Below are 23,158 nucleotides of genomic sequence, written 5' to 3'. Positions count from 1 at the left end.
CAGACGAACCTAGACTCCCAGTAGCCCTCACAACTGTTACCTTAATTTGAACATTTGATTCATTATGTTTTGAATAACAGTTTTGCTATAGCCCAAATGCATGAGTTTTACATTGAGGCAATATGATACCTGTTAATTAAGATACTGGGGTACCAAGTCAGATCTGAAAAGGGAAGATTCAATTATTATGATCTGAATGACCAAATAAGGACCTGTGTATAGAAGTGCACACAAATTAAAAGTGAGAAAGAAGTAGGTTTGTACTCCAGAGAGGTTTGGTAATAGAAATGGATTCTGGTAATTAAGAAAAGCTAGATAGTTGGAGGTTGCTGATGCCGACACACAAACCTACTGAGAGAAGCATTTTGACCTGTAGAGCACGGATCATCAACTAAATTCAGCTGCGGGACGATTTCTTCTTGGATGGTCAAGGGGACAGCACATAATAATTCATTTGTAAATTGACCGCAAGAAGCCCAAAACAGACATAATATTTTACTAAAACATAATAAGTATAAACATTTCTTACATTTGTATAGGTCACATATTTGTATTATGCGTGGGAATACTTTGGAACAGATTTCCAAAATTCAAATCACTTGGAGCGGATTTGCGCGTCAAATAAAATCGCCAGTTGGGGAACGCTGCAGTAGAGTATATATGGCATAGACTATGTATGCCTCTATTTGCAACCATAAGCTATCATCAAGGAAATGCACTAAATGTAAAAGAAACCATCATCACGGTTTCAACCTTTGTGTTAAGGCTTCTTAAGATTCGAATGTAAATATCTCTAAACTACGCAATATTTAGAAAGCGAACCAAGGAAACAAGCAAATTTCATTGTTCTTACTACGGAACAGGGCAGGCTATAAATTTTTTACCTAAAGAATTGTCAGATTGTTGCCAATAAACGAACAACTAATTCGCTCAAATTGACTTTCTATTTTGATTAAATTACCCTTTACACCACCAACCAACTTCCAATAAGAGATTGGCTCATTGCCATGTTAATCAAAGACGCTTCCTTTACAGAAAAAAACGTATTCTGTCTCGAAAACGAAGGATATTTCATGTTAAGTGTGCTACTGACAATGTACGAATGTATAGTCTTTTTATGTATATGCAATAATCGCTCTAACCATGAACAAAATAACACCCACAGATCAAGCGGCTACACACAGCAGCGTGCGAGACAAATAAGCACGTTTCCTTCCAAATGAATGGGCAAAACATCTATTTCATTTCCTCACAATGTTGCTAGATTTAGTTTCAACTAACACATCAAAAGGATGAGCTACTCACCTACTAAATCCACGGATGCAACTGATAATCGCATCCAGCCATAAGATCCATAGACTAGTGTAGTGACTATGCCCACGTCTGGCAACAGACCGCCGAATAGTATTCAACCAATGATCATGTGCGTCTCTTTCTCCCTCTCTATGTGAATCGCGTAATTCCACTAGTCATATGGTAGCCTATATGTTATGACTCCTATTACTGTACCTTAATGAACAAAAGTCAGTTGTTTGTATGCTTATAGAGGTAGCCCAGTAAAGTTACCCTGTTCCGATTTGTTTACATCGTTTTTCCCGACAACTAGGCTGTATGCGACTTATCTGAATCCAGCACCATGGACAGCGACATGGTGTTTCAGGACGTGAACAGCTAATTTGACATGGAAATGCACTCCCATGTCAGTAACTGAATTTAAATGTGGAGAAGAAGTGAGATTAACACGCGTATATGTTGGGTATGTTGTGAAAAATAGAACGGTTTTCCCTTTGTTTTACTGTCCTGTCAATCTGACAGACAGTGGAGTTGAAAAGGTGGTGACTTGTAAGGATGCTGTCAAAAATGACGCTTAGAACTGATCTTTTTCACATTGTCAGACTAAAGTTCCTCTCCCTACTCCTTCATCTTACTATTGCATAATGCAAAAGGTACATCATCTTGCCCTAGATTCATTATGTGGCAGTTGCAAAAACAAGTTGCCAGTTTTGAAAAGTTGACACATTTCCATTTTAGTCATGTATTGCTTTTTTAAGAGTCTGTAAAACGTACATATTTAGGAGCTCTGAATATGATCAAGTGGCTTTTAAAGTCATTGAAGATGCACACGAATATGCATACACTGAGACAAGATAACTACCTTATAAAGGCTTTATACAGCATTCATAATGTCTTCATATGCCTTACACATGCTTCTCAAATCACATATAAGCAACATCATACATCATAATGGGTTATGTAATAGACAGCACTGATTTAAACAAAAATCTTCCCGTGCATGATGTGTCACAGATCACTTGATCACACAAGCTTGGCTCTGTGGAAGATCCAATTTGTGCCGTGACTTGGCTGAGTCAACAATACTTTTGAAAATAGAGTTGTAACTGTGCCACTGTGGTTCTGCTTGTACTCTCAAAATGCACCTTGCCCACGGCCTTCAACCAGAAGCTGTACAGTGTATCACAACTATTAGCCAATAAATCCAGTTTAGCTTCTGTCAGACATGTAACTTCTTTTACTGGGGTTGGTTTTAAATTGGATGTGGATTGATGAAAGACAAACAATGATCAGTGAATTGAAGAAAAGGTCATTCAACCATCGAGATCCTGTTCATGGCAAAATGTATGACATCACTATTGACCTCATACTTGTTTCCATCTTTGTACTTTTTTCAAACTTGGCAACAGCACTAATGGCACCCTGGTATGATTGAATTGCCAAAAGCTGTACGTGATAGCAAACAACCTTTGTGATTAATTCGGGTTCTGTTTTTGGAAAGCATTGACGACAACGTACTTCCACTTAAGAGGCCCCTCTCCATCCTGTTCCTGTGGAGGTGACATTTTCCTTTCACAGCCTAGTGATGATGCGCTCACATGACTCAAACTCCAGTGAGTGATAACTAAGAGCTGTGAATACACTCCTGATTCAGTAAGTGATGGATAAAGCCACAGATAGCTGAAGGGACAGCATTGAAGCATCTTACTGAAGGCATTTTACTGGGTTTTACTTCACAATGTTGACATAGAGGTGACCCTATTCATTTAGAAGTTCTGACAGATTCGGAGCCATGAAAATGGACAGATGGGAGGCTTTTTAAAAGAACATTACCTTTCTACCTCTTTGTCATTCGGTTGTTTTTCACAAAATCCATTTTTCCTCCCTTAATGGCATGGCTGCAGCCAGAACATGATTCCATTTGGCTTAGCACTCAGTGCATCAAAATGGAACACATTTATTTTGCAAAGTTGACTACAGCTACATATTCTTATAACAATACCACCCTCTTAGATACCAACATAAAATACATTTAATTATTTTCAAAACCTCACGCAGTCCTAAACATGTAAGTCACATCCATTTCCCATTTCAGGGTGGGCGCGAGTGATCCGTGCCAGAACAAAAGGACACAGAAATTGACATTGTGGGTTCATTTGCAGTAGGCAGATGGCAGACAATGAAGCACACACAAAGCAACAAAATGGATCCCAGCCACTCAACCAGGTTCAGATGATAACAACAACCAGGGCTGCCACGGACTACAGAGAGGAATAGAAAACAACCAGAAGTCAATAAACAGATCTCGAAGCATTCACTCAGGCTCTATGGCGCCACTCACGCTGCTCGGTCTCTCTGTGTTTCAAAGAGAAAAGACCTCCATGCATAAACCATGAGCATCATCCTCATCGGTGAAGAAACACAATAACCCACCGACGGTGTGCTGCCTCACGGCCTTGGAAAGGAGTTGGGTTCTCCTCCACCTGAGGAAAAAGAATTGGCATCCTTTGCTGCGGGATTTCATTGGGCACAGCAAACACTTGATGAGAAACATGGCTTGAGGGGTAACCATCCTGAAAAAGTTGTTTGTTACCTTTGGTAGAGGGTGTCAAGCGATTACATTCCGTGCTTCAATAGAAACGGAGCTTTTTGATCATCCGGGTGTGCAGAAGTTGGACTTGGTCGGTCATTGTGGCTGTGGTTGTTCTTAGGCTGACTAATGTCACCAGGGAAAGGCCATGTGTCTCATTACACCTTGTCATTGGTCATACTTCTGACATAGCTGGGGCTTATGGACAGAAATCTCCTCTAATTGGCTGTCCATGGTGTGTGGAAGAGTGTGGAAAGGTGGAAACATGGCATCTAACAGGACAGAGACCTGGCACATCTTCAAGCTTCTTTTAAACCTCACTGACAGCACCTTCTCTTCAGACAGGGGTGTCTCGGGGTGATTAACATTTTAAAAAGTTTCCAACAATCTCAGAAACTCCTTTAAGATTCACTTTACTGAACTTTTCTTTTTTTTTAAGTTTCTCCTCCTTAGAACTTCCCCAAGTACTGCCACTCGAATGCTTAAGCAGACTACCAAGGTGGAATATCAATTTCTCTCCAAAACAAAAATGAATATGTCTCTCTGTTTCCATGTAGATGAAGGAGAAAAAACATTTATTGATTCATAATTCTATATGGCTGAGCATAAATAGCATAGGGGGTCCATTCTGCTACAGGAGACTGATATGTAAATAGCCATTAATTAGCCAATGATATTTGGGAGTGGCCAGCAGGAAGGCTTTGAGCGTCGCCACCGCCGTTCCTCCACTAAAAATTTATTTCATGAGAGATTAGACAAATCAATCTCCGGCATAGGAGAAAATAACGGGCCTGGAAATAAACATGAGGTTGCTCGCTCTCCCCCTTGGAGGCTGCCCATAGTTAGTTATCATCCCAGAATAGAGCTCAAATGCTCAGGGAGATCAGCCTCATTGGCATTCACTGACTCTTTGATTTTCCAAATAAGGACCTGGCTAAGCAGAGCACAAGATATGGCTCATTTGAGGGTGTCAAGCCAGGTCTAAAAATAGCTATTCTATCTGTGTGTGTGTGTGTGTGTGTGTGTGTGTGTGTGTGTGTGTGTGTGTGTGTGTGTGTGTGTGTGTGTGTGTGTGTGTGTGTGTGTGTGTGTGTGTGTGTGTGTGTGTGTGTGTGTGTGTGTGTGTGTGTGATTTCTGGGGACCAGGCACCAACTTCCCCAATGGCCTATCCATTTCAATGTTTTAAAGGTGCTTTACCCCCTCAAACGCAAAACAGTGGTGTTGATCCACAGCTGAGGGCTATACACTTCACAGTGGAGGATTGTTCTTTCTTTGCATGTTGCATGTTCAGATTTTCAAAGCACAGCTTAGATTTTGCCACCTCTGTGTAACGGCACTATGTAATTCACTATAGAGCCAACTGGATGACAAACTCGACACGAACAACAACAGAAGCTCTTCAATAGTTTTGGTTACAGTTGGGGGGAGCAATAGACTAACAGCATGGTTGTGCTGAGGGAGGTCCATTAGCAAGTCTGTCACCCCCTAGTAGAAGAGACCTCTTTCATTGGGGAATTAATGGGCCTTCCTCAGTTTCATCAGTAATCTACTGGTGCTTAGTTATCTAATGGATTCAGAGGTTCATCACATGATCGGCTCAATTATCAGCCATTTGCATTCCCCTCACAACCCCCAGCCCAAATCCTAATCGACAAGGGGTCTCTAATCTACTACAGATGCAATGTGGATGGCACTGATTGGCGATGGAGGCCATTTACAAAATAACATTAATTGGAAAACACATTTTAGCATTTAAACGCAGAAGTGTTGTTCCTCCTGATTCCCCGTTGAACTCCTTTTGTACATCAAGCAGAGGGACCGACCTCTGTCCAAGAGGAGTTCCCACTCCTCAGGCCTGCCTCCCCACTCTCCAGGCCTGCCTCCCCACTCCCCAGGCCTGCCTCCCCACTTGCAGACAGAAGGCATTTAGAAGTCAATACTGCCTAAATGTAACAAGCAGCAGTTAGTTTGACCTACACACTTAGTTTCTCACTGGAACCAGAAATCAAGAGAGAGAAAATGACTCTGGCATGATGGGATTCTGTAATGGCTGTCGGGGGAGAGAGTGTTCCCTGACGCAAGGCCAAGCCAATCAGACGATGCCCACAGGGCGCCATGATTGGCTGGATCAGAGTTTGGTATTTACGCTTGACACATACAGCACCTTCCCTCTGGCTCCCTCTGTTAGTTGGACTGGTTCTGTCAGACTAACTGGCTCTGTGGCATGCTGGTACTCTCTGGAGCACACACTGATAGTACAGCAAGCCAGAGAAAGCCAGGGGTAACCTTTTCCATAAGGCCAAAGTTTGGCTATATACAACTCAGTCGAACTGTGGAGCAGGCAGATCAGTATTCATTTAGAAGGTTAAATGCATTTTAATATTAAGCTTGTATGGTCCTTCATCCAAGTATTTCAGAAGTTTGACAGAGGCACTGAATGAGGTATGTGGCAAATTCAGCCCTTGGAGGCATAGCATTGAACTGGGGAATATGAGCTGAAATGAGAGAAAAGGATCTGTTGACAGGGTTAAGAGTTACAGTACCACAGTGGAAGTGTTAACAGGATTAAATGAATAGAAACGACAAAGTACTCGATTTAATGGATAGATTTGCGCCTTTCATAATTGATATCAACAGGTTTGCCCTTTTACGCAAGATTGCACTCCTCAGCCAAATGAACTCCGCCATTATTAATTGTGAACCTTTTCGAAACACATTTTCAACCCAATTTTGTTGATTGTCTATGTCGTTCATAGTCCTCTCTTGCACTCTGAGGTAATGCTGCAGGTAAATAATCACTTCCTGAATTCCCATCTACTCTGTCCCTTCATGCCATTTGATTCCACTGGTTTGGCCTTTGATTACCAGCTAGGTTATATATATGTCACTTTGAGCTCACCTCACAAAATGTTACTCCACCTTTCATGTCTCTAATTCATTGCCGCTGCTGAGCACAGAGGGAGCCGGCTCTATGACGGGCGTTAAAGTAGCATGTGACAATGACCAACCCACAATGCATCCTACGTTAATGCAGATGCAGCCAGGCAGGGTGCGTCGCTGTCATAGAGGTGGACTGCAAGGAGATGAGGAAGAACGAGATTTACTGTCTAAGAAAACTCAGAAACTGGACAAAAAAGAGGTAGAGGCATGTTATTCTTAACCTACCTGAAAAATTCCGGAAAGCAAGAATTGTCGGCATCAGAGACAATCCATGGCTGTCTGTGACTGTCCAGGGAGCAGACGCACTACCACTAGCCCACTCTGCTGCCCTGACAGGGCAGGTTCATCACATATGTCTTCTGTAGTGTTTTCCATACAAAGGCAAAGAAGCCCATTTGATCTCAATGGAGACATCTTGCTTTAATGTGACACGGCCTTGCGTGGTCTATCGATTGAACGAGCTCAAGCGAGTGACAACTAAAAGCTCAGTTAGGTGGTAGGTTAAACTGTTGAGTTGAAGTGTGTGTGTGGGTTAGCTAAACAATGGTCTGATGCAAAGAGGTCAAAATACTGTGTTACATTGTTTCCGTGATGTCACAGTTCATTGCACTTTAGAATAATGGTCAGGGAACAGCATTTCTTCACGGCAGAGCAGAAGAAACCAGGTGATATCGGAATCATTCTCATAAATTGTGGTTTATTTAACCCCCCTGTCTTTTGCTCAGTGAGGGAAAAGTACAAGGTTGTACAAGGTTGTACAATTTATTATGTGTGACCCTACGGAACATCTCACAATTCTTCTTCCCCCCCCTCAAAACAAATGAAGGACCATCTTAACGTCTTTACATTACACTGAATCCCATAGCAGGCATTTCATATACAAGTTTGTCAGAGGTGTGGACTGACATTGGCACGGTGCAGAGGCTTTATTGCCATTCTGGCATGCAGCAACAAGATTCATAAAATCAATGGGGGAGAGGTATTACATTGCCCCCCTTTGTGTAAAGATGGCTTTTTAATCAAAGTAAGTGGGGGTAATGACAATGTACATCTGCCATAAAGAACAAGCATTACAAATTAAGCATTACTACTGTAAGGCACCATGGAGCAATATCATTCAGCAATGAGTTACATACAGTGCAATGTACCATTGCTGGATTATTAGCCATTTTTTAAAATAAAAACAGCCTCTATTTGTGGGCACATAATTTGTGTACCCAATTTTCTCTTGCCAAAATGGTGCTCGCAAATCAAATTGAGCCACAGCGAGGAAGAATCAACATCCGAAAGAATTTGCCTTTGACCTTTCTCAGGTCAGTCTTGTGAGGAGGAGATAGCAAGGAGGCTAATAAAATCCTGCAGGTAGGTATCTCTCCTGTCGGGCCGTCCCGCTGTGGAGGTCTTGGCCTCAGGTTTCGCCACATTTGATAGGCAATGCGCTGGAACGTTGCCTGGAAGAAACTATCATCATTACCAGGAAAAATGGAGTGCTGCAGGGAGGTGCCCTGGTTCCCCTCTCTACTTCACAGGTGATGGCTAATTACTCCAGATATCAAAGACATGGGGACGGGGTTGGGCTGGGGCAGAGAGGGGAGGTGAGAGGGAGTGCTGGTGGGAGGCCACTCAGGTAGGACTTCATTTGGATTTCTGAGCCACGACACTGGTAACCATGATTTTGATTGGGCATGGAGAAGGTGAGGAAGTGTAGGCAATAACCAATACTTGAAAACCTCCACCGAAGAAATTATTTTCAATTCCAAAAGTCAATGATAGTTCATTATTAGTTATGTGTAAATGCACATTCAATAAACCTTATTTAAAACAAACACGTCATTTGCCGGCAAACAACTAGTAAAATAATTAAAAATCATTACTCCATTAAGATTATTTAGGATTAAACCACTTTACTGCCTCACACTCCTCCAATGTGCCATATGACGCTAGTGTCTCTGCACAAACAAACCCAATATATCAAGTGATTATCCCAGTTTCTCCTCAAAGTTAAACGGCTGTTATGGAAGGGAACAGCTGTCCATCCTGCTGTTCATGGCAACAATGTCTTTAGGATCCTGTAAGGTTCTGTATTTATTTTCTTAGTCAACCTCTGTTTCGTTGTGTTCTTGAACGTAGCCCTGTTTTTTTGTGTTCTTGAACGTATCCCTGTCTTTCATTTTTGTTCATTGATTTCACCTGTGTTAGATACTCACCTGGTCTCATCAGCTCCTTATTTAGTTCAGTTCATTCTGTTTGTACCTTTGTGAGGTACAGTGGGGGAAAAAAGTATTTGAGCCCCTGCTGATTTTGTACGTTTGCCCACTTACAAAGAAATGATCAGTCTATAATTTTAATGGTAGGGTTATATGAACAGTGAGAGACAGAATAACAACAAAAAAATCCAGAAAAACCCATGTCAAAAATGTTATAAAATGATTTGCATTTTAATGAGGGAAATAAATATTTGACCCCTCTGCAAAACATGACTTAGTACTTGGTGGCAAAACCCTTGTTGGCAATCACAGAGGTCAGACGTTTCTTGTAGTTGGCCATCAGGTTTGCACACATCTCAGGAGGGATTTTGTCCCACTCCTCTTTGCAGATCTTCTCCAAGTCATTAAGGTTTCGAGGGTGACGTTTGGCAACTTGAACCTTCAGCTCCCTCCACAGATTTTCTATGGGATTATGGTCTGGAGACTGGCTAGGCCACTCCAGGACCTTAATGTGCTTCTTCTTGAGCCACTCCTTTGTTGCCTTGGCCGTGTGTTTTGGGTAATTGTCATGCTGGAATACCCATCCACGACCCATTTTCAATGCCCTGGCTGAGGGAAGGAGGTTTTCACCCAAGATTTGACAGTACATGGCCCCGTCAAATGATGCGGTGAAGTTGTCCTGTCCCCTTAGCAGAAAAACACCCCCAAAGCATAATGTTTCCACCTCCATGTTTGACGGTGGAGATGGTGTTCTTGGGGTCATAGGCAGCATTCCTCCTCTTCCAAACACGGCGAGTTGAGTTGATGCCAAAGAGCTCCATTTTGGTCTCGTCTGACCACAACACTTTCACCAGTTGTACTCTGAATCATTCAGATGTTCATTGGCAAACTTCAGACGGGCATGTATATGTATTCTTGAGCAGGGGGACCTTGCGGGCGCTGCAGGATTTCAGTCCTTCACGGCGTAGTGTGTTACCAATTGTTTTCTTGGTGACTATGGTCCCAGCTGCCTTGAGATCATTGACAAGATCCTCCCGTGTAGTTCTGGGCTGATTCCTCACCGTTCTCATGATCATTGCAACTCCACAAGGTGAGATCTTGCATGGAGCCCCAGGCTGAGGGAGATTGTCAGTTCTTTTGTGTTTCTTCCATTTGCGAATAATCGCACAAAATGTTGTCACCTTCTCACTAAGCTGCTTGGCGATGGTCTTGTAGCCCATTCCAGCCTTGTGCAGGTCTACAATCTTGTCCCTGACATCCTTGGAGAGCTCTTTGGTCTTGGCCATGGTGGAGAGTTTGGAATCTGATTGATTGATTGCTTCTGTGGACAGGTGTCTTTTATACAGGTAACAAGCTGCGGTAGGGAGCACTCCCTTTAAGAGTGTGCTCCTAATCTCAGCTTGTTACCTGTATAAAAGACACCTGGGAGCCAGAAATCTTTCTGATTGAGAGGGGGTCAAATACTTATTTCCCTCATTAAAATGTAAATCAATTTATAACATTTTTGACATGTGTTTTTCTGGATTTTTTGTTGTTGTTATTCTGTCTCTCACTGTTCAAATAAACCTACCATTAAAATTATAGACTGATCATTTCTTTGTCAGTGGGCAAACGTACAAAATCAGCAGGGGATGAAATACTTTTTTCCCCCCACTGTATTGTTCATTTTGACTCTACTAAGCCTTTTCCTAGCTTGTTCGTGAGAACCAGTGCTAGCCTTTAGTCCTAGTTTTTATTCTTCTGCCTGTTTGCCTACCTGTGTATGACCATTGCTTGCCTGTGACCACGATTCCTGCCTTCTGCGAAGGCGAAATAAACACCTGCCGCGCTCTGCTGGTGAATCTACACCTTTTTCTCCCTGAGCATTCATTACAGATCCATTCATCTTCTGCCACAGGCTTACACATTTAACGGTTATTAACACAACCGCAACATGTACACATGCAATTATGAGAGAACATTAACACACAATGGACGACCAGACGACATAGATTTTATTTGACAATATGTATTTAATAGAAACCAGTGAAGAGGGCTAGTGGAGGAGGCATAATGTTTAGTGGTAACAACACAGAGCCAATATCCGGCATGGAGATATTGCCCCTGACAGGGAAAGGAGGCGAGCTTTCATTAATCTGAAAGTCTCAGTCTTACTCCATAGAGAATCCATGCAGGCAGAATGGAGTCTTTCCATTGCTTCCCTCCTCCCTGAAGCCAGCAGCATCATCACACCACGCAGCCTTGAGAACAAGCTGATCGAAGACAGATTTGGATTGGAAGAATAGATTTGGCAGAGGAAATCTGCCCGGGCCCTCGTGAACTAGGCAATTATGATCAACCTCTATTCTGCCAATCCCTTTCACACGGGGCAACTTTCATTTTGATGTGGGTATAATGGATGGCGTCGTACCACTCAACAGGTTTCGGATGGAAATTATCCTCTCTGCAATCAAGGCCGTTTGCACATTTGTTGTTGATCTGCTGTTGACAAAGATTGTCTGGGGCTGGTTTAGTACGCAGTGTGAAGCGTTGCATTAATACTTACACATGGAGATGTGTGATTACAGAGACAGACTCTTTTTATTTAGCTGACTACTTGTTTTGGAGGGAGCTGAAAGAGGCCTCCGGACCGATAGTTGTTGCTACAGTAGTTCAACGAGAAAACCAGAGGAAACGTCCAAGTCAATTTGGCTCTGAGACATTGTCCCCAATCGGAGTCAGGTTCATTTCAGCCTCTGGTACGTGGAACTTCCATCTCATGGTCCCCTCGTTCCTCTCAAAATATCCCAAAATGCTAAATCTTCACCGACACAGCCTCCACGGACAAACTCTATGGTAGTCCTCCCAACACTACAAACAATAGTCATTGTCCTCCAATAACTCATTGCTGCCTGAAAATAACCTAATTACTTTCACTCTGTTGAATGGCTTCTTTGTTTGCCAGGCAGGCTGAATAGAGAACTGTAAAAAAAACAAAAAGAAACATTTATTAATACGGAGGCAAGGCGAGCCACAGAGAGTTTGGCCAAATTCGATTCAACAGTCTATTGAAGCTGGTAGGATAATTAAATGCTACTGCAACACGTTCTTTTTATTTTCCTTAGTTCTTGTCTTTCTCTCTCCCACAGAAGCTGGCCGTCAGCTATGATCTGGTAGCGCGAGCATTGGCCAGACCTGTCAGTCAACATCTCTCTCTCTCTCCCTTGATATCAAAACACCATTGATAATCATGCAGCTACAGACTCTGAGAAGAAAAAAGCGTCCCAAATTGCCATGTCTGGAAGCTCCCTTTGTCAACCGATTTAATTGACATCTCACAATAAATTGAATTTCTATCCATTTACTTAGGTGAGTGGATGAGACAGACAGACAATCGTAAATCAATGTAGGCAAATGTTATGTGGATAGAGGACAGGAATGTAAAGGACACAAGGAGACTGGGGGACTTTATTGGTGTCTGGTTGGTTGATTGGACCTAAAAGAGCATACATTGATGGACCAGGCCTAGTATCATCCAGCATCCTTCAGTTCCAAGTCTTACACGTCCACTGACCCATGCCCATGCTGGAGGGCGGGATTTTTTGCTGTTGCTAATAAGCAAAACTCAAAAGCCTTTACCAGTAAATCTAAAATCGAACAGGAAGCACCTTTAAAATATCTTTAGTTGTGAACTGGGGGTTGAAGACTTGTTTCAAAGCCAGGCTGGGGGAGTGAATCCTGACTGATCAGGACAAAGCCTGATGAGGATGCAGCGCTGAAACATCAAACCTACAGCTGTTTTCTCCTGACAGAGCCAGCAGGTAGCAATCACAGCAGACAGCCCACCTTCACACGTTATTGCGGCTCCACAAAACTAAACTGAAGGAGCGTGGGCGCCTCGTATGAACGTAGTTAAGCAGAACTAATGAGGTAGAAGGAACCGAGGCGGAAGATAAAGTATTGTCCCAGGTTATCATTCTGGTGGCTCATTTGGGCTTTCTCCTCACATCAGCATGTAGAAAAGTGGACAGTATTGGATCCATTCGAGAATCTATTAGATTATCAATCACTGTTCAATCTAACAGAGAATAATAGCAGCAAACGTCCATATTGCCACAGGCAGACCAATGTAAGACATGGTGGCACAGTGGGATGAGGAGTGCATGAGCATGAATTTTGGGAAGAACTAGGTCTATAAAAAGAGAGTATCTCTACGTTTAGAGCAGGGTAGCGTGTACGCGCCTCTGGAGCCGGCACTGAGCACTTGAATCATCAGGCGGTGTAATTACATTCAGTTGGACGCCCCTCATGATGACACAGCATTGGCAGGCTGGCAGGTCTTGCCCACCTCTCCTGTGGTCTGACCTTGACAGAGACAGCTAAACTCAGATTCGGCCTGTGAATAGCAAACCTCCAACAATGGCCTTTCTGTTCGGTACAGAATACAGTAAACACCATGATATTGGATGTACAGGAGAGAATTTCAAGGGTATTGGAGGTCATGGCACCTAGAGGAACCGTAAGCAGACTTAACATATTGTGAAGTCTTGGTCAATTTATTGGAGACTTGCAATTTATTGGAGACTTGTATGACCGAGTGGACGAAATGGCCGTACACACAGTGTTCACCACTGCTCACCACAACCTACTTAGGCTGAACATCACGCCAACACAGTCTCATTCAAAAGAAACAAAGATAAGCTAGAATCATACAGTAAATTCTATAACAATACACTTGTCGTACAGTAAGACCCACCCACCGCCTTAGATACATAGTACATCATCTATCTATTGGCCAGTCTACTAAACTGGTGCCAAGCTAGGACTGATGGCTACTGGGAATCTACTTTTGGAAAGATTAAGGAACTTGTGTAGAAATGACCCTCTCCACTGAGTGGATTACTTTTGGATTCTCTCTCTCTCTCTCTCTCTCTCTCTCTCATGAGCACAGTTTAAATGAACCCCTTAAAACGAGTGTCAGATCACAATGTCTGCTCTATATTTTGACTTTTGTTTTTTTGTACGAGCTTTCACTCCTCACTGTATATTTGACAGTTTAGTGTGACTTTTATTTTGACAGCAGGTTTTTTGCCTTCTCTGTTTTACGCGCAAAGGTTATATGAGATACGGGCGTAAGAGAAAAATTAAAATAACTTTTTGTTAAGGTTATTCAAGTATCCAAGCAACAACGTCGAACTTAACACCTAGATAGAAAGAGAACAAGGTATTTACTGTCTTTAAATATTGGTCTTGTTTCAAATCTTTCTAATTCTTTTGAACGTGTACTGAACGGATATTTGTGTTATCGATGTTCTGACGTCTGCTAGCAATATGACGTGATTAGCCGTAGCCTAGCTCCACTGTTTGTGCTGGCTAATATTAGTCCATCTTGCGCCACATTAGCAATCTATTAGAACGTAATCAACTATTTGGGGAGAAATTCTCATGATTATTGATGCATTTGATATATGAAACACGCTAATGTAAAAGTGTATTGTTTGTGGACTGTATTGTTCATATTGTAAGAGCATTTTTTTTTTCTTCCATCAGCTCTTACGGTGTTTGTGGGAAGGGTTCCGCATTAAACTTTCAGGAACCATCAGTTTGAGAGTTGACCATTCATTCAGCTGAGAATGCTACACACAGCGTTGATCTAACCTCAATAGAATCCTCTGGGTGAGCAATTTTGAGCTGAATGACAGCACTCTGAATCCACACGCTGGATAATCATGCAATCAAAAAGCATTATTTGGGTTTTGCAGGTGCAAGATAATCGCCTGCAGAATAATCACGGACGACACATTCTGCATTGCTTCTAATTTGACTCATATTTGGCTCCTTCTCTCTACAGGTCTCAACGGAAATCATTATTTCATGATGGGAGAGCATACAGGGTATTTAAATGTGTGATAATATGATGTTACGGGCTATGATTTGGGTAATGGTAATTCCATTTCAAGCTTCTCTTCACACTGGAGAGCTTTTGTCCAGCCGCCCCTATGGACATATTTAGGCTTGTCTGACAGAATATGAAATGCTAATCCGACTACAACCATATGCTCTGAAACTACGCAAGTTATGTTTATATGGATTACGTGGAGCTGTACATTTGTTCAGGTAATTTAGGTTGACAGGGCAGCCATAGAAGTGAGTAGGAATATACATTTACTAAATGTATGCGTGTGTCTAAATGTCATAATGTAAATCACATCAAACCTCAATTGATTTCCACTTCAATAGCTAATCAAATTCAATCAAAAAGAAAGCATCAACAACAAGAGCAGATGTGGCCAAAGCAGGTAAAAGATGGAGCAACGGCTGGATACATTTTTTTTACAGCAAGCCCAGAGCCTAATGACTAACCTGCCTTCTGGACAGATATGGATACAGTCATCTGAGTTGTTATTGCATTAAAAATCTCAAATGATTGGTAATTACGCCCTATAATTGTTTTTCAAGCAGAGGATGACCTTTCTGATGTTAATGTGGATACAGATGGCACATGGAAAGCAAAAACAAATCCCGTCAAGCGTGACTCTTTGAAAAGCTAACTTCATGAGAGCTGCTTCACTGGTTACTAGGCAACACTCATTAGTGTACTAGAGTGATAAGGGGTGAAATGAGGTATGAGGTGTGAACCTCAGCTCTGCTTCAGCTTCACCCAGATTGAGTCTGCCTCAGGAGTTCACCACTACATATGGTGAAAAGCTAAAGTAACAGCAAATTAGACAAATGAATCCATTCAGATATGGCATGCATCCAGACGTTAAACATAATTAGTTGTATATTTGTTCACTTGAAATTAGATTAATAAGGTCATACGTATGTTAGATGTATCAGCAATCATTTAGTCTCTTAGTAGTTGTCACGCTAAGACATTGTCAACAGTTGGGAAAGCGTAGTGTAGTGTTCTATAGAGCATAACACCTACAGAAGAACAACATGTTCACAATGCCACTAACAAACTATCCATCTGATTACTGTAGTAAGAAGAATAGAACCAAGGTAACAGAAAGCTGTTACGCCTCTATGGAGTCAGTCACAGGAGGATGGTGGCACCTTAATTGGGGAGGATGGGCTTGTGGTAATGGCTGGAGCGGGAATAGGTGGAATGCTACCAACCACATCAAACACATGCTTTCTATGTGTTTGATGCCATTCCATTCGCTCCGTTCCAGCCATTATTATGAGCCGTCCTCCCTTTTAGCAGCCTCCGTTGGAGTCAGTCCACACAAGAACTAACTGCACGGCATAAGGCCACGGTCCTATGAAGTGGCAGCTGAATACTGAGTTGGGATATCAAAAGAGCAAGATTGGTCTATATCTAAAATATATGAAGTGATAGTTCAATTTGGCACCGCTGGAGAAGTGCTTTGGCATTTAGATGCCTAGTGCAGTTGATTCGTTCGTTCACACTATCTCTGCTATTTTACTGACAGAAATGCTTTTTACAGTTCATCACTTATACAAAGAGGAGGAGAATGTGGAAGATTGCTGATATGACACAATAAACTGAGGGACATTGGGGGAGAAAATAAGCTACTTCACATAACTGTTTCAAATTAGGAAAGTGTGTTCTTGCCATGACAAGCTCTGACCCCACTCCCTAATAAATGTAATATATATATTTTTTTAACACACAATTCCAAAACACTGCCTCTTAACACATCATTTAGTTGAAATGAAACGGAAAATAAATGACCTCCAACCGGTTTCTTTGAATTGCAGGTAGAGTATGTACACAGACACAGCCATTAGTATGTATGTCATCCAGATAAAAGCCACCTAATCACTATGACATTTGGGACCTCCTTTTGATCTCAATGGAACTCAACTTAATTATCTCTTCCAGCACCACACACGCACACACACTCACACAAGCAAACACCTCTGGCGGTGAAATTATTTGAAGCCCCTGAACCTGTCAAAAGCAAGTATTTATATAACCATTTCAACCATATCACCATTCCAGACACCAGTTGTTTTGAGTGAATTTTCATACAATATCGTGATGCGGAAAATCGGTCTCAGGTATTCAAAATATGTTAAATTCCTTCATTTCAGAGGCATGACTTTGCATTAAGGTAACGCCTCATCAATAGCAGCTGTCTACAACCTCCATGCCTTCCTTATTAACTTCCATTCTTATTTCTGGCATGCTCTCAGTAATGAGATGGATAGGACAAAGTCCTCTTGGACGCAGGGACACACGTACACACCGCATCATCCTCGAGCCCCGTAGATTAGGCTGTTTTAATCGGGTTTATTTGATGCAGGCATGGACAGAATCAGGCCTGCGGCTGGCACCAGAGGGCTGGGGATTAAATTAGCCCAACAGACTGGAGGAGGATCACGGTGATGATGAGGATGATGAGAAGAGAAGGAGTCAGTCCACTCCTCAACTCCCTACACTGTACTGTCTGTCTCACAGGCTACTGGGCTGGGAGAGAAGGGCCCTGGGGTGGAGCCTGGTGTGGGTACTGTAGGTGGGTCTACCTGCCCTGTATCTACAGTCGTATGGTACCAAGCTTGTAACCAACTTACTTTGTACCATTGTATTTCTTTGGATTATTGTGAATAAAAGAACACAATCGTTTCGAGATTTAGAACACAATACAACCCGAGGTTAGGCTATTGTGGAGAATTTGAAATAGGTTGTCATTGTATCGGAGCAAGATCATTAGCACATGTCAAAGTCCTGGAGATGGCATCATTTTCACAGCAGAGATCTTGTAACTGCCTGAAGGCCAGCTTTTCCTTTCTATTATGTGTGGTTACATTTTCCATCCTTGTTATGTATGCTTACTGTTACTGATAGGCCTATTTCATTCTCCATTTAGTTCGGTTTGGAGAACCATCAGGGTGCGTGCAGACCTCTTGCTGCGGACAGGCGCTGTGGAGAATTCAGTATTCTAAGGAGCGCGACTCGTCTGTACGGGGTGCAGTTTGACATTTTGTTTCATTTCCAAATGATCCTACTGGCTGTGTGTCGATCAACCCTGACAGAACGGAGAGGTGGAAGTTTGTTCATATTTTGACAATTCTCTGGTTCCATCTCTGCCTCTTCTCTTCAAAAAATGTCTTGAAGATGAAAGATTTTAGAGTGGAACGGAACTAATTGCCGTATTGTAGCACTATTAGCCCCAGCCAGGCTGGGCATGGTTTGAATAACTGAATGTGTTTTGATGTCTGAAAATACATTGTGGTCATTTTTTGGCCCTCCGGACGACCACTCAAAGCCACACAGACACAACCGTCTGCATTTATAGTACACCTGATACAATTGCAGGGCTGATGGGAAAACGGCACACAGTGAGTGAGGCTGTAATCTTTCACGCCGGTTTCAATGGCGGGGAAAGGGTGGTGACGTCAGATACGAGATTCGTGCCGATGCTTAACACTCCTGTTGTGTTCGTTTCATGTTAATTAATTCCGTGTTCCCGGTCCAAAATGACCGCCCCATTATAGCTGATTATAAATACATATATTATCACCTAATGTTGTGTTAGATCTTTTTATCAACTTAAGTTCTTGTGAACATTACAAGTTTTGAACTACTATTTGCTATTCATGGCCTGTAGGCCTCATTGACCAGAGCTCATAAAACTTGTTTTTGAGTTAAAAAAAAGCATAATGTATGGATTATTTTGACTATAACAAATTGTCAGATGAAACATATTGTGCTATTTATCACAGACTACTTTGTGTCAAAGTTTAACAAGGACTCTCTCCTCCTCACCAGTGTCATGATCAAAGATATGATCAAGAGCCTCACATACAGTATATCGTTTAGGGAATTGTGAGCAAGGCCTCAAAAAATATTTATATACCGGAGCTGCGAGAAAAGTTATATACACTGCTCAAAAAAATAAAGGGAACACTAAAATAACACATCCTAGATCAGAATGAATGAAATAATCTTATTAAATACTTTTTTCTTTACATAGTTGAATGTGCTGACAACAAAATCACACAAAAATAATCAATGGAAATCCAATTTATCAACCCATGGAGGTCTGGATTTGGAGTCACACTCAAAATTAAAGTGGAAAACCACACTACAGGCTGATCCAACTTTGATGTAATGTCCTTAAAACAAGTCAAAATGAGGCTCAGTAGTGTGTGTGGCCTCCACGTGCCTGTATGACCTCCCTACAACGTCTGGGCATGCTCCTGATGAGGTGGTGGATGGTCTCCTGAGGGATCTCCTCCCAGACCTGGAGTAAAGCATCCGCCAACTCCTGGACAGTCTGTGGTGCAACGTGGCATTGGTGGATGGAGCGAGACATGATGTCCCAGATGTGCTCAATTGGATTCAGGTCTGGGCAACGGGCGGGCCAGTCCATAGCATCAATGCCTTCCTCTTGCAGGAACTGCTGACACACTCCAGCCACATGAGGTCTAGCACTGTCTTGCATTAGGAGGAACCCAGGGCCAACCGCACCAGCATATGGTCTCACAAGGGGTCTGAGGATCTCATCTCGGTACCTAATGGCAGTCAGGCTACCTCTGGCGAGCACATGGAGGGCTGTGCGGCCCCTCAAAGAAATGCCACCCCACACCATGACTGACCCACCGCCAAACCGGTCATGCTGGAGGATGTTGCAGGCAGCAGAACGTTCTCCACGGCGTCTCCAGACTGTCACGTCTGTCACATGCTCAGTGTGAACCTGCTTTCATCTGTGAAGAGCACAGGGCACCAGTGGCGAATTTTCCAATCTTGGTGTTCTTTGGCAAATGCCAAACGTCCTGCACGGTGTTGGGCTGTAAGCACAACCCCCACCTGTGGATGTCGGGCCCTCATACCACCCTCATGGAGTCTGTTTCTGACCGTTTGAGCAGACACATGCACATTTGTGGCCTGCTGGAGGTCATTTTGCAGGGCTCTGGCAGTGCTTCTCCTGCTCCTCCTTGCACCTGCAGAACCACTCCTTTATTGGGGGTGTCTTGCTAATTGCCTATAATTTCCACCTATTGTCTATTCCATTTGCACAACAGCATGTGACATTTATTGTCAATCAGTGTTGCTTCCTAACTGGACAGTTTGATTTCACAGAAGTGTGATTGACTTGGAGTTACATTGTGTTGTTTAAGTGTTCCCTTTATTTTTTTGAGCAGTGTATGATTGTTTATATGAATGGAAGCCATGTAGTGATATATTTGAAGCAAAATGTCTGTCATGCCATGGCTAGATGTGAAAAACACACTATTCTCTTTCAAAAGTTCTTAAAAAAAAAAACGAACTTGTCAAAATTTCTGAAAATGTGTGTATATATATATATATATATATATATGGTTTAAGAATTTGAATGAAACTCTTTGTATGAACATTGAAAAATAATGATTGAAAATAACATATTATTATGATCCATGAAAGCCATTGGTATAATGAAAGTCACAGTGCTGAACTATGACTAATGGTACTTACAGTCGGTGAATACACCACGGAGACCTAATGTTGGCTTTGTAATACCTGCTAGGCTGCCATTAAGTTCTATGTGGTGGACCAAAAAATAGTACCATTACAGCAACGGTCATAGAACCCTTTCTCAGAACATTACACATAGCACTGGCCTTGAACATTACAATACATGTATAAAGTGCTTCCCCAGTTCGAAACCTTCAAAACAGAGATGGTTTCTCAGATGCTGTATATAGTCAAAACAAAGTCGATCCTCCTAAAACCCACAGTAACAGCATTATGATGAACTTCACAGGGTGATGAAAGTGCAAGGTGATACGCTTGATGCTCCTTTCCAATGAATATCAAGGGTCTTATTCTGGTGACATGATAACCGATGCTTGGCTACCGTTCGACAAATACAAATAATCTCGCTCTTTCGTACATAATAATCTCATCCCTTGTAGGCTATATCCCCACTGTGTCTGAGAGCACACATGACAATACCAGAGTGGGCACACTTGCTATATAACGCAACATTCTTTGTGAGAAAACCATCAGTAGAGTTGAAAATGTGATTCAATTGTATTTTTTATTTGGTACATGGAAATTTAACTGCAAAAGGTATTTTTATTTGCACAATGTCATCGCTCACAGACTTATCTGCAACAAGTCAATTTATTGGAAACACTTCCCTGGTGGGAAGATGTGCATATTGTCTTTATGCGGATTTCAGAATATTCGCATGAAAATCTGTCGCCAATTGGACGGAATTCAAGCTAGTGGTCAAGAAACACACAGCAGGGCCAAATACGAACCAGCTGTGGCTGATGATGATGAGAACGACCTTACAAGTGTGTCTGTGGAGTTGGGGAGGTCATGGATGAGCCGTGGTGACACTGGAGTGCTGATTTCAGGGGAAACTCACTCAGTCACTCTGTCTCTGATGAATGATCCCATCTTCCTCTCAGCGTTTCCCGTGACGCAGCTCCCTCAGGCTTAATCAGCTTGTTTTTGTTCAGGCAGAAGTGCCTCTGCCTCACGCCCCACCACCCACCTCTTGTCATGGTCATAATCCATAATTAACAACAGAGCACAGGCCTGGAGGAAGAGACAGCTAGAAGCAGTCTTGAGACAGAGAGGAGTGTGGGTTGCCTCAGCGAGGCTGCCGTGTCATACAAAGGCCAGGTTTACAGACTGTCAACACCCGTTCAAGGAACTGTGGGACAAATCAATGATATTGGGTTGTGATAATGTGTTTTGAAAAGAAAACATTTCAACTGGACAGGCAATTTCATCATACTCAAGATATGTATGCCTTGTTTATTGCCCCGTTTTCACTCAAGGTTGATATGCGCAGTAATGGTGAGTGTGTGTGATTTGTGACTTCGTTAAGCCCTAATATTAAAGCCAATCTAACCTATTAGGGGCTGTGAAATTAGCAAAGAAAAGTGATTTCTCTCATCCGCAGTATTAATTTTGGCATTTCAATCAGCCAGTCATTCAGAAGTGAAATGGCATCAAGCATTGTAGAGTAGACAAATCCACTCCTCAAACAGCAGACCAATTACTCAGTTGGTGTTGTCCCTCTCCCTTCTGTCTCCAGAACCAGAGACATCTTGCCTGAGGTTTTGCTCTCCATAGACAGAATGAAACAGGAAGGAGAAAGTGAACATCCTGCACAACCTATAGGTTAGCTTCCAGTTGACATCTCACTTTAATTGCATTTAAAGGTTAGCTGTGTTTTGCTTTAATCAGCCCGCAAAGTCCCAAGGTGTGACTCTTGACAGGAATTAAATGTCCCTCCCTCACTGCATTCAATTAATGCTCTTACAGCATGGGCTTCAAGACAGAAACCATAGAACAGTGTGAATGTATGCTTGCATGTGTACATACAGTATACTGTGATTCTAGAACTATATGACTAGTGTACATGCATGTGATTGCATCAAACATGCTCTCTTGCACTGATAGGAGGTTATGTATTAGCCTGTGTGTTTACTGACATGATGAGTCACCTACTAGCCCATCTAAACAGTCATTATGAGCTGACCTCTGGACCTGGATGGGACCCAGCATACTGTACTGTATAGACATGACTCTTGAAGAAGCTATGGAGACGCTCTGTCTCTAGGGAACGCCAGATAATTACCCTATGCAGCCATCACACACAGCTCAACCTGTACGTTCCACTGGGTTGCCAAGGGACTGCCATAGAAGAGATTCTACAGTATGTTTCTTGACTTATCTCTCTCTCTCTCTCTCTCTCTCTCTCTCTCTCTCTCTCTCTCTCATATTGTTTTGTTACTCCTGGAGTGTTCATTTTCATACTTGACTTCTTCTATTGAGACCCTCCTGTGATTGATGTCATAGCGCTACTAAAAACAAACATAGGGTGTATGTTTCTGTTTCTCCCCTCTAGGAAGTGTGAATTAGACATTTGTGTAAGAGTTGACACATTTTTCAGACAGGAAAATGAAGTCTGAAATTTCAAAGTGGAAATCACAAACTTCAGAAGCGATTTTAACCTCAAATGCACTACAAGTTTTGCATTTGCTGGATAGCAGGAATGTTCTCCTGCAACAGGGTGATCAAATTAAGATCCTACATCTGTAGGAGCCTAAGTGGCTCTTTAAAAATGGCCCTGGCAGAAGGCCGTGGTGGGACTGTACACTCGCTTGTGTCGTGTTCCACTCCAATGAGCCCAACAGCACATCACAAGTTAGAATGAGTAAGTCCTCTGTTAC

General features: G+C 42.4%; 1 protein-coding gene across 3 annotated transcripts in view; it reads right to left on the bottom strand.

The window, feature by feature from the left end:
- LOC106609413 (synaptotagmin-1) overlaps positions 1-23,158 on the bottom strand; it is a 230,959-nt gene that overhangs the window by 157,004 nt on the left and 50,797 nt on the right. The window contains exon 1 of one of the 3 annotated variants that reach the window (XM_014208213.2): positions 1,306-1,585. The exons of the other annotated variants lie outside the window; for them this stretch is intronic. The gene's annotated coding sequence lies outside the window, so the exon portion shown is untranslated. Of the gene's footprint in view, positions 1-1,305; positions 1,586-23,158 lie in introns of those variants that run through there. 3 annotated transcript variants of the gene reach the window in all.

The sequence above is a fragment of the Salmo salar genome, chromosome ssa07 (genome assembly GCF_905237065.1).
Source record: "Salmo salar chromosome ssa07, Ssal_v3.1, whole genome shotgun sequence".
In the NCBI taxonomy this organism is placed as follows: domain Eukaryota; kingdom Metazoa; phylum Chordata; class Actinopteri; order Salmoniformes; family Salmonidae; genus Salmo; species Salmo salar.
This window is presented reverse-complemented; position numbering and strand designations above follow the sequence as displayed.